Raw genomic sequence first — 17,189 nt, forward strand, 5'->3', positions numbered from 1 at the left:
CACATAGCTGGGGAACAAAGCAAACCAAAGCCTGTGTGAGCACACAAAGATGCCGTTTATACGTAGGGGAAGCTGCTTAGTACATTAGTTCCATGTAAATGCATCATATAGTACATTCATCCTCTGCTGCTTAACAGAGCCTAGCAAAATGACTATTTCCAAAATTATTAAAGCAAAATATACGAGCGCTAATAAAATAGAAATAAAAATAAGAGAAAGTATAAAAACATGCAGAAAATATAATAAAACAATGTTTATAGCCCTTCTGGGCAAAATAGGGAGCTTAGTGGTTCATCGATGTTAAATCCTTGAAAAAGTGTCTGCAGTGGCATGAAACGCGTTGGGGAGAACCAGTGCTAAATGGAGAAGCATCCTGCACCAAGTTATCCGTGTTTGCTACACACGGCCCGGACGCCTGACATCATCGGTGGGTGACGAGACAATCTAATCCCCAGCTGGCGTATGACGGCAATCTACGGTGGACTGCAAGTCCTTAGAGGTAGGGTTTAATAGGGCTAGCACTAGCAACCAGCCCACGCCTCATGGACTTGCATTTCCGGCTAACGGATTTAACATCGATCAACCACTAACCTCCCAAATTTGCCCCAAAGGGCTATAAAGTAAACATTGTTTTATTATATTTTCTGCATGTTTTTATATTTTCTCTTAAATTTATTTTTATTTCTATTTTATTAGTGCTCGTACATTTTGCTTTAATAATAATCTTTTTACTGAGCTGTTCCCACCCCTTTTCAACATACACCTAGCGCAGAATACTGAACAAGAATTATTTTCAAAATTAGATCTTAATTCCCACTCCAAAAATTCTGTATATGTCCTTTGAATCAATATCCTTCTTTACAGCCAGTGTACAGGGCTAATGTACTGTAAAAACTACTATTTGGCTGCTCCCCTGCTTACCGAGACTTAAGGCCCGTAGACACTGGACAATATCAATGAACTATAACGATATCATTGAACGATATATCGTTCATATCATCCATTGTGTATGCACTCACCGACGAACGATGCGCGCTCCCGCAGGTCGTTAACGATATCCCCAGTAGGCTGTACATGCAGCTCAATCTACGGATATCGTTAGCGATGCCCCCCCGCCGACAATCGTTGCCAGCATCACCAAGTGTGGATGCACTTAACGTTGCCGGCACCCCTGTCGGGCCCAACGCTGATGACATCGCCCCGTACACACATCGTCCAGTGTATACGGGCCTTTATGAAATAGATCACAAAAAGTTTTCTAGTGCTTTTTTTTTTTTTGCTTCATTAAACATTAAGAGCCTGTTTCTGAGTTGGGCGCAGTGCCGATATTCCTGCAAATGGTCGATGTCTTTCAACTGCGCATGCGTCTTAGTAGCTATGAAGTTGTACGAAGTCTGCGTCCCACGGTGTGTGCGCGCAGATTCGCAGTTGCAATTGAGATGCGCAGTCTCAGGAATGTCTTGAAAATGTACCGGGCATTCCTGACACATCACCACAGCTAGTCACAGGCCACTGGCACATCATCACACCCAGTCACAGGTCACTGACACCTCACCACATCCAGTCACAGGTCACTGACACATCACCACACTCAATCACAGGTCACTGACACATCACCACAGCCAGTCACAGGCCACTGACACATCACCACAGCCAGTCACAGGCTACTGACACATCACCACATCCAGTCACAGGCCACTGACACATCACCACACACAATCACAGACCACTGACACAGCACCACAGCCAGTCACAAGCCACTGACACATCACCACAGCTAGTCACAGGTCACTGACACCTCACCACATCCAGTCACAGGTCACTGACACATCACCACACCCAATCGCAGGCCACTGACACATCACCACATCCAGTCACAGGTCACTGACACATCACCACAACCAGTCACAGGTCACTGACACATCACCACATCCTGTCACAGGTCACTGACACATCACCACAGCCAGTCACAGGTCACTGACACCTCACCACATCCAGTCACAGGTCACTGACACATCACCACATCCAGTCACAGGTCAGTGACACATCACCACAGCCAGTCACAGGCCACTGACACATCACCACAGCCAGTCACAGGTCACTGACACATCACCACACCCAACCACAGGCCACTGACACATGACCACAGCCAGTCTCAGGCTATTGACACATCACCACAGCCAGTAACAGGTCACTGATACATCACCACAGCCAGTCACAGGTCACTGACACCTCACCACATCCAGTCACAGGTCACTGACACATCACCACACTCAATCACAGGTCACTGACACATCACCACAGCCAGTCACAGGCCACTGACACATCACCACAGCCAGTCACAGGCTACTGACACATCACCACAGCCAGTCACAGGCCACTGACACATCACCACACCCAATCATAGATCACTGACACAGCACCACACCCAATCACAGGCCACTGACACATCACCACATCCAGTCACAGGTCACTGACACATCACCACAACCAGTCACAGGTCACTGACACATCACCACAACCAGTCACAGGTCACTGACACATCACCACATCCTGTCACAGGTCACTGACACATCACCACAGCCAGTCACAGGTCACTGACACCTCACCACATCCAGTCACAGGTCACTGACACATCACCACATCCAGTCACAGGTCAGTGACACATCACCACAGCCAGTCACAGGCCACTGACACATCACCACAGCCAGTCACAGGTCACTGACACATCACCACACCCAACCACAGGCCACTGACACATGACCACAGCCAGTCTCAGGCTATTGACACATCACCACAGCCAGTAACAGGTCACTGATACATCACCACAGCCAGTCACAGGCCACTGACACCTCACCACAGCCAGTCACAGGTCACTGACACATCATCACATCCAGTCACAGGTCAGTGACACATCACCACAGCCAGTCACAGGCCACTGACACATCACCACAGCCAGTCACAGGTCACTGACACAGCACCACAGCCAGTCACAGGCCACTGACACATCACCACATCCAGTCACAGGTCACTGACACATCACCACATCCAGTCACAGGTCAGTGACACATCACCACAGCCAGTCACAGGCCACTGACACATCACCACAGCCAGTCACAGGTCACTGACACATCACCATAGCCAGTCACATGTCACTGACACATCAACACATCCAGTCACAGGTCACTGACACATCACGACAGCCAATCACAGGTCACTGACACATCACCACATCCAGTCACAGGTCACTCATACATTACCACATCCAGTCACAGGTCAGTGACACATCACCACAGCCAGTCACAGGCCACTGACACATCACCACAGCCAGTCACAGGTCACTGGCACATCACCACAGCCAGTCACATGTCACTGACACATCAACACATCCAGTCACAGGTCACTGACACATCACGACAGCTAGTCACAGGTCACTGACACATCACCACATCCAGTCACAGGTCACTCATACATTACCACATCCAGTCACAGGTCACTGACACATCACCACAGCCAGTCACAGGTCACTGACACATCACCACAGCCAGTCACAGGTCACTGGCACATCACCACAGCCAGTCACAGGTCACTGGCACATCACCACAGCCAGTCACAGGTCACTGACACATCACCACATCCAGTCACAGGTCACTGACACATCACCACATCCAGTCACAGGTCATTGACACATCACTACAGCCAGTCACAGGTCACTGACACATCACCACAGCCAGTCACACGTCACTGACACATTACCACATCCAGTCACTGACACCTCACCACAGCCAGTCACTGACACATCACCACAGCCAGTCACTGATACATCACCACAACCAGTCACAGGTCATTGACACATCACCACAGCCAGTCACAAGTCACTGACACATCACCACATCCAGTCACAGGTCAGTGACACATCACCACAGCCAGTCACAGGCCACTGACACATCACCACAGCCAGTCACAGGCCACTAACACATCACCACAGCCAATCACAAGCCAATAACACATCACCACAGCCAATCACAAGCCACTGACACATCACCACAACCAGTCACATGTCACTGACACATCACCACAGCCAGTCACAAGCCACTGACACATCACCACAGCCAGTCACAGGCCACTAACACATCACCACAGCCAGTCACTGACACATCACCACAACCAGTCACAGGTCACTGACACATCACCAGAGCCAGTCACTGACACATCACCACAGCCAGTCACATGTCACTGACACATCACCATAGCCAGTCACTGACACATCACCACAGCCAGTCACAGGTCACTGGCCAGCACCACAGCCAGTCACAGGTCACTGACACATCACCACAGCCCATCACATGTCACTGATACATCACCACAGCCAGTCACAGGTCACTGACACATCACCACAGCCAATCACATGTCACTGATACATCACCACAGCCAGTCACAGGCCATTGACACATCACCACAGCCAGTCACAGGTCACTGACACATCACCACAGCCAGTCACAGGCCACTAACACATCACCACAGCCAATCACACGCAACTGACACATCACCACATCCAGTCACAGGCCACTGACACATCACCACAGCCAGTCACAAGCCACTGACACATCACCACAGCCAGTCACAGGCCACTGACACAGCACCACAGCCAGTCACAGGCCACTAACACATCACCACAGCCAGTCACAGGCCACTGACACAGCACCACAGCCAGTCACAGGCCACTGACACAGCACCACAGCCAGTCACAGGCCACTGGCACATCATCACAGCCAGTCACAGGCCACTGACACATCACCACAGCCAGTGACAGGCCACTGACACATCACCACAGCCAGTAACAAACCACTGGCCTGGCCCTGGTGCCAGACTCTTTGGTGTGTGGGGTTAACTGAGCAAACAAACATTTCTCATTGAGATTTACCCCACATTAGGGTCTATCTGCTCTAAATGTGGATGTTTTTCTTCTTATGCATCTATGACACTCAGGAACCCACTACTTAGAGGTGAAATTCTAGTATAAAAAGTCACTTAGCACCGTATTACCTACTAAACCTGATTCAAAATGCTCTGACGCCAAAACAGGCTTCTTCACTGTTATTTCATGTCACAGGTCACTGACACATCACCACATCCAGTCACAGGTCAGTGACACATCACCACAGCCAGTCACAAGCCACTGACACATCACCACAGCCAGTCACAGGTCACTGACACATCACCACACCCAACCACAGGCCACTGACACATCACCACAGCCAGTCTCAGGCTATTGACACATCACCACAGCCAGTAACAGGTCACTGATACATCACCACAGCCAGTCACAGGTCACTGACACCTCACCACATCCAGTCACAGGTCACTGACACATCACCACACTCAATCACAGGTCACTGACACATCACCACAGCCAGTCACAGGCCACTGACACATCACCACAGCCAGTCACAGGCTACTGACACATCACCACAGCCAGTCACAGGCCACTGACACATCACCACACCCAATCATAGATCACTGACACAGCACCACACCCAATCACAGGCCACTGACACATCACCACATCCAGTCACAGGTCACTGACACATCACCACAACCAGTCACAGGTCACTGACACATCACCACAACCAGTCACAGGTCACTGACACATCACCACATCCTGTCACAGGTCACTGACACATCACCACAGCCAGTCACAGGTCACTGACACCTCACCACATCCAGTCACAGGTCACTGACACATCACCACATCCAGTCACAGGTCAGTGACACATCACCACAGCCAGTCACAGGCCACTGACACATCACCACAGCCAGTCACAGGTCACTGACACATCACCACACCCAACCACAGGCCACTGACACATGACCACAGCCAGTCTCAGGCTATTGACACATCACCACAGCCAGTAACAGGTCACTGATACATCACCACAGCCAGTCACAGGCCACTGACACCTCACCACAGCCAGTCACAGGTCACTGACACATCATCACATCCAGTCACAGGTCAGTGACACATCACCACAGCCAGTCACAGGCCACTGACACATCACCACAGCCAGTCACAGGTCACTGACACAGCACCACAGCCAGTCACAGGCCACTGACACATCACCACATCCAGTCACAGGTCACTGACACATCACCACATCCAGTCACAGGTCAGTGACACATCACCACAGCCAGTCACAGGCCACTGACACATCACCACAGCCAGTCACAGGTCACTGACACATCACCATAGCCAGTCACATGTCACTGACACATCAACACATCCAGTCACAGGTCACTGACACATCACGACAGCCAATCACAGGTCACTGACACATCACCACATCCAGTCACAGGTCACTCATACATTACCACATCCAGTCACAGGTCAGTGACACATCACCACAGCCAGTCACAGGCCACTGACACATCACCACAGCCAGTCACAGGTCACTGGCACATCACCACAGCCAGTCACATGTCACTGACACATCAACACATCCAGTCACAGGTCACTGACACATCACGACAGCTAGTCACAGGTCACTGACACATCACCACATCCAGTCACAGGTCACTCATACATTACCACATCCAGTCACAGGTCACTGACACATCACCACAGCCAGTCACAGGTCACTGACACATCACCACAGCCAGTCACAGGTCACTGGCACATCACCACAGCCAGTCACAGGTCACTGGCACATCACCACAGCCAGTCACAGGTCACTGACACATCACCACATCCAGTCACAGGTCACTGACACATCACCACATCCAGTCACAGGTCATTGACACATCACTACAGCCAGTCACAGGTCACTGACACATCACCACAGCCAGTCACACGTCACTGACACATTACCACATCCAGTCACTGACACCTCACCACAGCCAGTCACTGACACATCACCACAGCCAGTCACTGATACATCACCACAACCAGTCACAGGTCATTGACACATCACCACAGCCAGTCACAAGTCACTGACACATCACCACATCCAGTCACAGGTCAGTGACACATCACCACAGCCAGTCACAGGCCACTGACACATCACCACAGCCAGTCACAGGCCACTAACACATCACCACAGCCAATCACAAGCCAATAACACATCACCACAGCCAATCACAAGCCACTGACACATCACCACAACCAGTCACATGTCACTGACACATCACCACAGCCAGTCACAAGCCACTGACACATCACCACAGCCAGTCACAGGCCACTAACACATCACCACAGCCAGTCACTGACACATCACCACAACCAGTCACAGGTCACTGAAACATCACCAGAGCCAGTCACTGACACATCACCACAGCCAGTCACATGTCACTGACACATCACCATAGCCAGTCACTGACACATCACCACAGCCAGTCACAGGTCACTGGCCAGCACCACAGCCAGTCACAGGTCACTGACACATCACCACAGCCCATCACATGTCACTGATACATCACCACAGCCAGTCACAGGTCACTGACACATCACCACAGCCAATCACATGTCACTGATACATCACCACAGCCAGTCACAGGCCATTGACACATCACCACAGCCAGTCACAGGTCACTGACACATCACCACAGCCAGTCACAGGCCACTAACACATCACCACAGCCAATCACACGCAACTGACACATCACCACATCCAGTCACAGGCCACTGACACATCACCACAGCCAGTCACAAGCCACTGACACATCACCACAGCCAGTCACAGGCCACTGACACAGCACCACAGCCAGTCACAGGCCACTAACACATCACCACAGCCAGTCACAGGCCACTGACACAGCACCACAGCCAGTCACAGGCCACTGACACAGCACCACAGCCAGTCACAGGCCACTGGCACATCATCACAGCCAGTCACAGGCCACTGACACATCACCACAGCCAGTGACAGGCCACTGACACATCACCACAGCCAGTAACAAACCACTGGCCTGGCCCTGGTGCCAGACTCTTTGGTGTGTGGGGTTAACTGAGCAAACAAACATTTCTCATTGAGATTTACCCCACATTAGGGTCTATCTGCTCTAAATGTGGATGTTTTTCTTCTTATGCATCTATGACACTCAGGAACCCACTACTTAGAGGTGAAATTCTAGTATAAAAAGTCACTTAGCACCGTATTACCTACTAAACCTGATTCAAAATGCTCTGACGCCAAAACAGGCTTCTTCACTGTTATTTCATGTCACAGGTCACTGACACATCACCACATCCAGTCACAGGTCAGTGACACATCACCACAGCCAGTCACAAGCCACTGACACATCACCACAGCCAGTCACAGGTCACTGACACATCACCACATCCAGTCACAGGTCACTGACACATCACCACATCCAGTCACAGGTCAGTGACACATCACCACAGCCAGTCACAGGCCACTGACACATCACCACAGCCAGTCACAGGTCACTGATACATCACCATAGCCAGTCACATGTCACTGACACATCAACACATCCAGTCACAGGTCACTGACACATCACGACAGCCAATCACAGGTCACTGACACATCACCACATCCAGTCACAGGTCACTCATACATTACCACATCCAGTCACAGGTCAGTGACACATCACCACAGCCAGTCACAGGCCACTGACACATCACCACATCCAGTCACAGGTCAGTGACACATCACCACAGCCAGTCACAGGCCACTGACACATCACCAAAGCCAGTCACAGGTCACTGACACATCACCACACCCAACCACAGGCCACTGACACATGACCACAGCCAGTCTCAGGCTATTGACACATCACCACAGCCAGTAACAGGTCACTGATACATCACCACAGCCAGTCACAGGTCACTGACACCTCACCACATCCAGTCACAGGTCACTGACACATCACCACACTCAATCACAGGTCACTGACACATCACCACAGCCAGTCACAGGCCACTGACACATCACCACAGCCAGTCACAGGCTACTGACACATCACCACAGCCAGTCACAGGCCACTGACACATCACCACACCCAATCATAGATCACTGACACAGCACCACACCCAATCACAGGCCACTGACACATCACCACATCCAGTCACAGGTCACTGACACATCACCACAACCAGTCACAGGTCACTGACACATCACCACAACCAGTCACAGGTCACTGACACATCACCACATCCTGTCACAGGTCACTGACACATCACCACAGCCAGTCACAGGTCACTGACACCTCACCACATCCAGTCACAGGTCACTGACACATCACCACATCCAGTCACAGGTCAGTGACACATCACCACAGCCAGTCACAGGCCACTGACACATCACCACAGCCAGTCACAGGTCACTGACACATCACCACACCCAACCACAGGCCACTGACACATGACCACAGCCAGTCTCAGGCTATTGACACATCACCACAGCCAGTAACAGGTCACTGATACATCACCACAGCCAGTCACAGGCCACTGACACCTCACCACAGCCAGTCACAGGTCACTGACACATCATCACATCCAGTCACAGGTCAGTGACACATCACCACAGCCAGTCACAGGCCACTGACACATCACCACAGCCAGTCACAGGTCACTGACACAGCACCACAGCCAGTCACAGGCCACTGACACATCACCACATCCAGTCACAGGTCACTGACACATCACCACATCCAGTCACAGGTCAGTGACACATCACCACAGCCAGTCACAGGCCACTGACACATCACCACAGCCAGTCACAGGTCACTGACACATCACCATAGCCAGTCACATGTCACTGACACATCAACACATCCAGTCACAGGTCACTGACACATCACGACAGCCAATCACAGGTCACTGACACATCACCACATCCAGTCACAGGTCACTCATACATTACCACATCCAGTCACAGGTCAGTGACACATCACCACAGCCAGTCACAGGCCACTGACACATCACCACAGCCAGTCACAGGTCACTGGCACATCACCACAGCCAGTCACATGTCACTGACACATCAACACATCCAGTCACAGGTCACTGACACATCACGACAGCTAGTCACAGGTCACTGACACATCACCACATCCAGTCACAGGTCACTCATACATTACCACATCCAGTCACAGGTCACTGACACATCACCACAGCCAGTCACAGGTCACTGACACATCACCACAGCCAGTCACAGGTCACTGACACATCACCACAGCCAGTCACAGGTCACTGGCACATCACCACAGCCAGTCACAGGTCACTGGCACATCACCACAGCCAGTCACAGGTCACTGACACATCACCACATCCAGTCACAGGTCACTGACACATCACCACATCCAGTCACAGGTCATTGACACATCACCACAGCCAGTCACAGGTCACTGACACATCACCACAGCCAGTCACACGTCACTGACACATTACCACATCCAGTCACTGACACCTCACCACAGCCAGTCACTGACACATCACCACAGCCAGTCACTGATACATCACCACAACCAGTCACAGGTCATTGACACATCACCACAGCCAGTCACAAGTCACTGACACATCACCACATCCAGTCACAGGTCAGTGACACATCACCACAGCCAGTCACAGGCCACTGACACATCACCACAGCCAGTCACAGGCCACTAACACATCACCACAGCCAATCACAAGCCAATAACACATCACCACAGCCAATCACAAGCCACTGACACATCACCACAACCAGTCACATGTCACTGACACATCACCACAGCCAGTCACAAGCCACTGACACATCACCACAGCCAGTCACAGGCCACTAACACATCACCACAGCCAGTCACTGACACATCACCACAACCAGTCACAGGTCACTGACACATCACCAGAGCCAGTCACTGACACATCACCACAGCCAGTCACATGTCACTGACACATCACCATAGCCAGTCACTGACACATCACCACAGCCAGTCACAGGTCACTGGCCAGCACCACAGCCAGTCACAGGTCACTGACACATCACCACAGCCCATCACATGTCACTGATACATCACCACAGCCAGTCACAGGTCACTGACACATCACCACAGCCAATCACATGTCACTGATACATCACCACAGCCAGTCACAGGCCATTGACACATCACCACAGCCAGTCACAGGTCACTGACACATCACCACAGCCAGTCACAGGCCACTAACACATCACCACAGCCAATCACACGCAACTGACACATCACCACATCCAGTCACAGGCCACTGACACATCACCACAGCCAGTCACAAGCCACTGACACATCACCACAGCCAGTCACAGGCCACTGACACAGCACCACAGCCAGTCACAGGCCACTAACACATCACCACAGCCAGTCACAGGCCACTGACACAGCACCACAGCCAGTCACAGGCCACTGACACAGCACCACAGCCAGTCACAGGCCACTGGCACATCATCACAGCCAGTCACAGGCCACTGACACATCACCACAGCCAGTGACAGGCCACTGACACATCACCACAGCCAGTAACAAACCACTGGCCTGGCCCTGGTGCCAGACTCTTTGGTGTGTGGGGTTAACTGAGCAAACAAACATTTCTCATTGAGATTTACCCCACATTAGGGTCTATCTGCTCTAAATGTGGATGTTTTTCTTCTTATGCATCTATGACACTCAGGAACCCACTACTTAGAGGTGAAATTCTAGTATAAAAAGTCACTTAGCACCGTATTACCTACTAAACCTGATTCAAAATGCTCTGACGCCAAAACAGGCTTCTTCACTGTTATTTCATGTCACAGGTCACTGACACATCACCACATCCAGTCACAGGTCAGTGACACATCACCACAGCCAGTCACAAGCCACTGACACATCACCACAGCCAGTCACAGGTCACTGACACATCACCACATCCAGTCACAGGTCACTGACACATCACCACATCCAGTCACAGGTCAGTGACACATCACCACAGCCAGTCACAGGCCACTGACACATCACCACAGCCAGTCACAGGTCACTGATACATCACCATAGCCAGTCACATGTCACTGACACATCAACACATCCAGTCACAGGTCACTGACACATCACGACAGCCAATCACAGGTCACTGACACATCACCACATCCAGTCACAGGTCACTCATACATTACCACATCCAGTCACAGGTCAGTGACACATCACCACAGCCAGTCACAGGCCACTGACACATCACCACAGCCAGTCACAGGTCACTGGCACATCACCACAGCCAGTCACATGTCACTGACACATCACCACAGCCAGTCACAGGCCACTGACACAGCACCACAGCCAGTCACAGGCCACTGGCACATCATCACAGCCAGTCACAGGCCACTGACACATCACCACAGCCAGTCACAGGTCACTGGCACATCACCACAGCCAGTCACATGTCACTGACACATCAACACATCCAGTCACAGGTCACTGACACATCACGACAGCTAGTCACAGGTCACTGACACATCACCACATCCAGTCACAGGTCACTCATACATTACCACATCCAGTCACAGGTCACTGACACATCACCACAGCCAGTCACAGGTCACTGACACATCACCACAGCCAGTCACAGGTCACTGGCACATCACCACAGCCAGTCACAGGTCACTGGCACATCACCACAGCCAGTCACAGGTCACTGACACATCACCACATCCAGTCACAGGTCACTGACACATCACCACATCCAGTCACAGGTCATTGACACATCACTACAGCCAGTCACAGGTCACTGACACATCACCACAGCCAGTCACACGTCACTGACACATTACCACATCCAGTCACTGACACCTCACCACAGCCAGTCACTGACACATCACCACAGCCAGTCACTGATACATCACCACAACCAGTCACAGGTCATTGACACATCACCACAGCCAGTCACAAGTCACTGACACATCACCACATCCAGTCACAGGTCAGTGACACATCACCACAGCCAGTCACAGGCCACTGACACATCACCACAGCCAGTCACAGGCCACTAACACATCACCACAGCCAATCACAAGCCAATAACACATCACCACAGCCAATCACAAGCCACTGACACATCACCACAGCCAGTCACATGTCACTGACACATCACCACAGCCAGTCACAAGCCACTGACACATCACCACAGCCAGTCACAGGCCACTAACACATCACCACAGCCAGTCACTGACACATCACCACAACCAGTCACAGGTCACTGACACATCACCAGAGCCAGTCACTGACACATCACCACAGCCAGTCACATGTCACTGACACATCACCACAGCCAGTCACTGACACATCACCACAGCCAGTCACAGGTCACTGGCCAGCACCACAGCCAGTCACAGGTCACTGACACATCACCACAGCCCATCACATGTCACTGATACATCACCACAGCCAGTCACAGGTCACTGACACATCACCACAGCCAATCACATGTCACTGATACATCACCACAGCCAGTCACAGGCCATTGACACATCACCACAGCCAGTCACAGGTCACTGACACATCACCACAGCCAGTCACAGGCCACTAACACATCACCACAGCCAATCACACGCAACTGACACATCACCACATCCAGTCACAGGCCACTGACACATCACCACAGCCAGTCACAAGCCACTGACACATCACCACAGCCAGTCACAGGCCACTGACACAGCACCACAGCCAGTCACAGGCCACTAACACATCACCACAGCCAGTCACAGGCCACTGACACAGCACCACAGCCAGTCACAGGCCACTGACACAGCACCACAGCCAGTCACAGGCCACTGGCACATCATCACAGCCAGTCACAGGCCACTGACACATCACCACAGCCAGTGACAGGCCACTGACACATCACCACAGCCAGTAACAAACCACTGGCCTGGCCCTGGTGCCAGACTCTTTGGTGTGTGGGGTTAACTGAGCAAACAAACATTTCTCATTGAGATTTACCCCACATTAGGGTCTATCTGCTCTAAATGTGGATGTTTTTCTTCTTATGCATCTATGACACTCAGGAACCCACTACTTAGAGGTGAAATTCTAGTATAAAAAGTCACTTAGCACCGTATTACCTACTAAACCTGATTCAAAATGCTCTGACGCCAAAACAGGCTCCTTCACTGTTATTTCATGTCACAGTTCAACCTTCAGAACAGTTCTCACAATAACAGGCCAAGAAGTGAAGCCACCTCTGCACACAGCTCCCTTGTTGTAGCACGGCCACCTATTCTCCTGCAGTAATGACTGATTTCCTGCAACCAGTGCTAGCACAACCTTCATTACCCGGCCAGGAAATGAATAACCCAAGTGCTGCTTCATGAGGGTCCATTAGCCACAGTCAGGCGGGCGATGATTGAAGTTGTACAGCGCAAACTTTATATTACTTCTTTTGCCATGCACATTAAGGTACATCCAGCAGTCAGCCATGTTCCAGAGTGGGGCTTATTTAAGATCTGTTGTGCACTAATACGTTATTTCTCAGGATACTTTAAAACCAGCTGTTGTAGCTCACTTTTCTTTTTTTTTTTTTTAAATATTCTTGTTAAAAGGGTTTATTTTTGATTGAAAAATAAAAAACCTTAGTGCATAAAGACTAAAGACACAAAGTTGCAGCACAGATTGTAGCAGCATATCCGTAAGTGGGCAATTTACCTCACATGAAATCGTGTGCTGGGAGCAAAGAACATGGTGTGCGATTTAAATACAAAATGACACATCTTTAAATAACAGGTGGTTTGTCTTTTGTCCTGTCAGTCCCCATACTTGTGTTCATAAACCACCTCAAAGTTGTTTATATACAGTAAAAAAGAACATTAAGAAGCCTCTCCCCAAGTTAGTACGGGTGTGGTATTAGAGATAGACAGTAATTAGTTAGACAATGTCTAGATAGACACCAGATGTTAGACAGTCAATAGTTAGACAGGGAAAAAAGTTAGACACAGACAAAAGTCAGACACATTAAAGTCAGGCACATTAAAGTTAGACAGGTACAAAAGGTTGACAGGGTCAAAAGTTCGACATGAAAATGGTCGACATTTATTTTTTTATTTATTTTTTAGCCCTAATCTACACCCTAACTCTAACCCTCCCCTTGGTGCCTAACCCTAACCCTCCCTCCTGGTGCCCAACCCTAACTGTCTGGGTAAGTGCTTAACCCTAACCGTGGGGTTAAGTGTCTAACCCTAACCCTCCAGTAAGTGCCTAACCCTAAACCTAATCCTAAAAAACAAAAATAAATATGTCAACCATTTTGTGTCTATCTTTTTCATGTCGAACTTTTGACCCTGTCGATCTTTTGCACCTGTCGATCTTTTTACATGACTAACTTTGGTGTGCCTGAGTTTTGTCTGTGTCGATCTTTTATCCTTGTCAAACTATTAACTGTCTAACATCTGGTGTCTATCTAGACATTGTCTAACTAATTACTGTCTGTCTATAGTCTGGAACCCGTACTGGTAAGAAGGGTTCCCTCCCTGTGGCTTCTTACATAATGTACAATTGCAGCATCAGATGCCCCAACTTTGGGACCTCTACCCAATGAGCCTCCTTCTAGCAACTCCTGGGCTCACAATTTGTAGGGGTACTTTAAAACAAATCCGTACTGCGCCAGAATGCGGAACATAATTTGCATGATTTTGCTCTGCACATGCTCGGAGGGCAAATACACGCGTGTCTGACACTCCCGACTCCTCACGACTGTGGGGAAGGAGTGTGCTCAAGCAATTGTGCGCATTGGTGCATGGCGATTTATCAAGCAATGAAAAGCTGATTGATAATAAGCCTCTCGTCTGAGCGTTATGTTACCAACAAAGGCAATTTACATTTTTGCAATGAGGACCTATTGTTGTACAGCAGTGCAAGAAGGGGGGGTATGATTTAATAAATTACTGACAATAGGAGTCTGTATCACTGCCGTAATAAGCGATACAGAATGTTAACTACAGCAGTGAGTAGTATGATATTAATAAATAGACCACTAAGGGGTCTATTTACTAAGCCTTGGATGGAGATAAAGTGAACAAAGATAAAGTCCCAACCAATCAGCTCCTAACTGCCATGTCACAGGCTGTGTTCGAAAAATGAGTTAGGAGCTGATTGGCTGGTACTTTATTTCCGTTCACTTTAGCTCCATACAAGGTTTAGTAAATAGACCCCTAAGCCTTGTAGAGAGATAAACTGGATGGAGATAAAGTACCAACCAATCAGCTCCTTACTGTCATTTTTGAAACACAGCCTGTATAGTGACAGTTAGGAGCTGATTGGCTGGTACTTTATCTCCGGCCACTTTATCCCTCTCCAAGGCTTAATACATAGACCCTTTAGTCTGCCACAGGTGTGGTATCATATGTCGACAAGGTTGACATTCATCATGTAGACAATGATGAAACGTCGACATTGAAATGTTGACATATTGTTCCTGGTAGCCCAGCGGTGACTTATCTGCTCCTGGCGGCTGCAGTGGCTCGAGTGCAACTTCTAGGTTCAGTCGGTCATCTCATTTTTTGGGGTCATACCCTAACCCCTCCACCCCCCTCCCCCTCACAGCCTAACCAGAATGGCGACATTCTAACAATGTCAACAATTCACATGGCGACATTCTGAGAATGTCGACAAGTTGACTCTCCTCAACATTTTAATAATGTTGACATCATAACTGTCGACATTGTAAATGTCGACCCAATGGCTACATCCCATCCACCAGTCTAACAAACCCAACACAATCCGTGCAAGAAGGACCTGTCCAGAAGTTGACGAACCCCTGTAAAATGTATGCCATGCCCGAAGTCACATGACCAGAGCCATGTGATGCACTTTATTCTTATAAAGTGCCTTTGACTCATTACAGTAACTAAAAGAATCCCCCTTTTAACATCTCTCACCTTTTGTTGTCCTACATCATGGAAAATTGATTTATAATTGATTTATTTATAATTAATGGTCATCTATAGCAGCTTTTCTTATCTGGCCACTGCACTTTCACCCATATTCGCTGCAATATTGCTTGCCATTATTTCACAGATTATCAGCGGGATTGAGGTCTGGGCTTTGACCGGGTCACTCTAGTGCTTTTCCTTTTTTTTTCCTATTTAAACCACCCAATGTGCATACTTGCATGCCCTGGGAGACACCTGGATCCTGCCCTCTACCTTACTGAAAAGGGCAGGGTGGAACATTAAGGTGTAATTTGCCTCATCACC

This window comes from Taudactylus pleione, unplaced genomic scaffold (genome assembly GCF_031769625.1).
Source record: "Taudactylus pleione unplaced genomic scaffold, aTauple2 ptg000074l, whole genome shotgun sequence".
NCBI classification, from domain to species: Eukaryota; Metazoa; Chordata; class Amphibia; order Anura; family Myobatrachidae; genus Taudactylus; species Taudactylus pleione.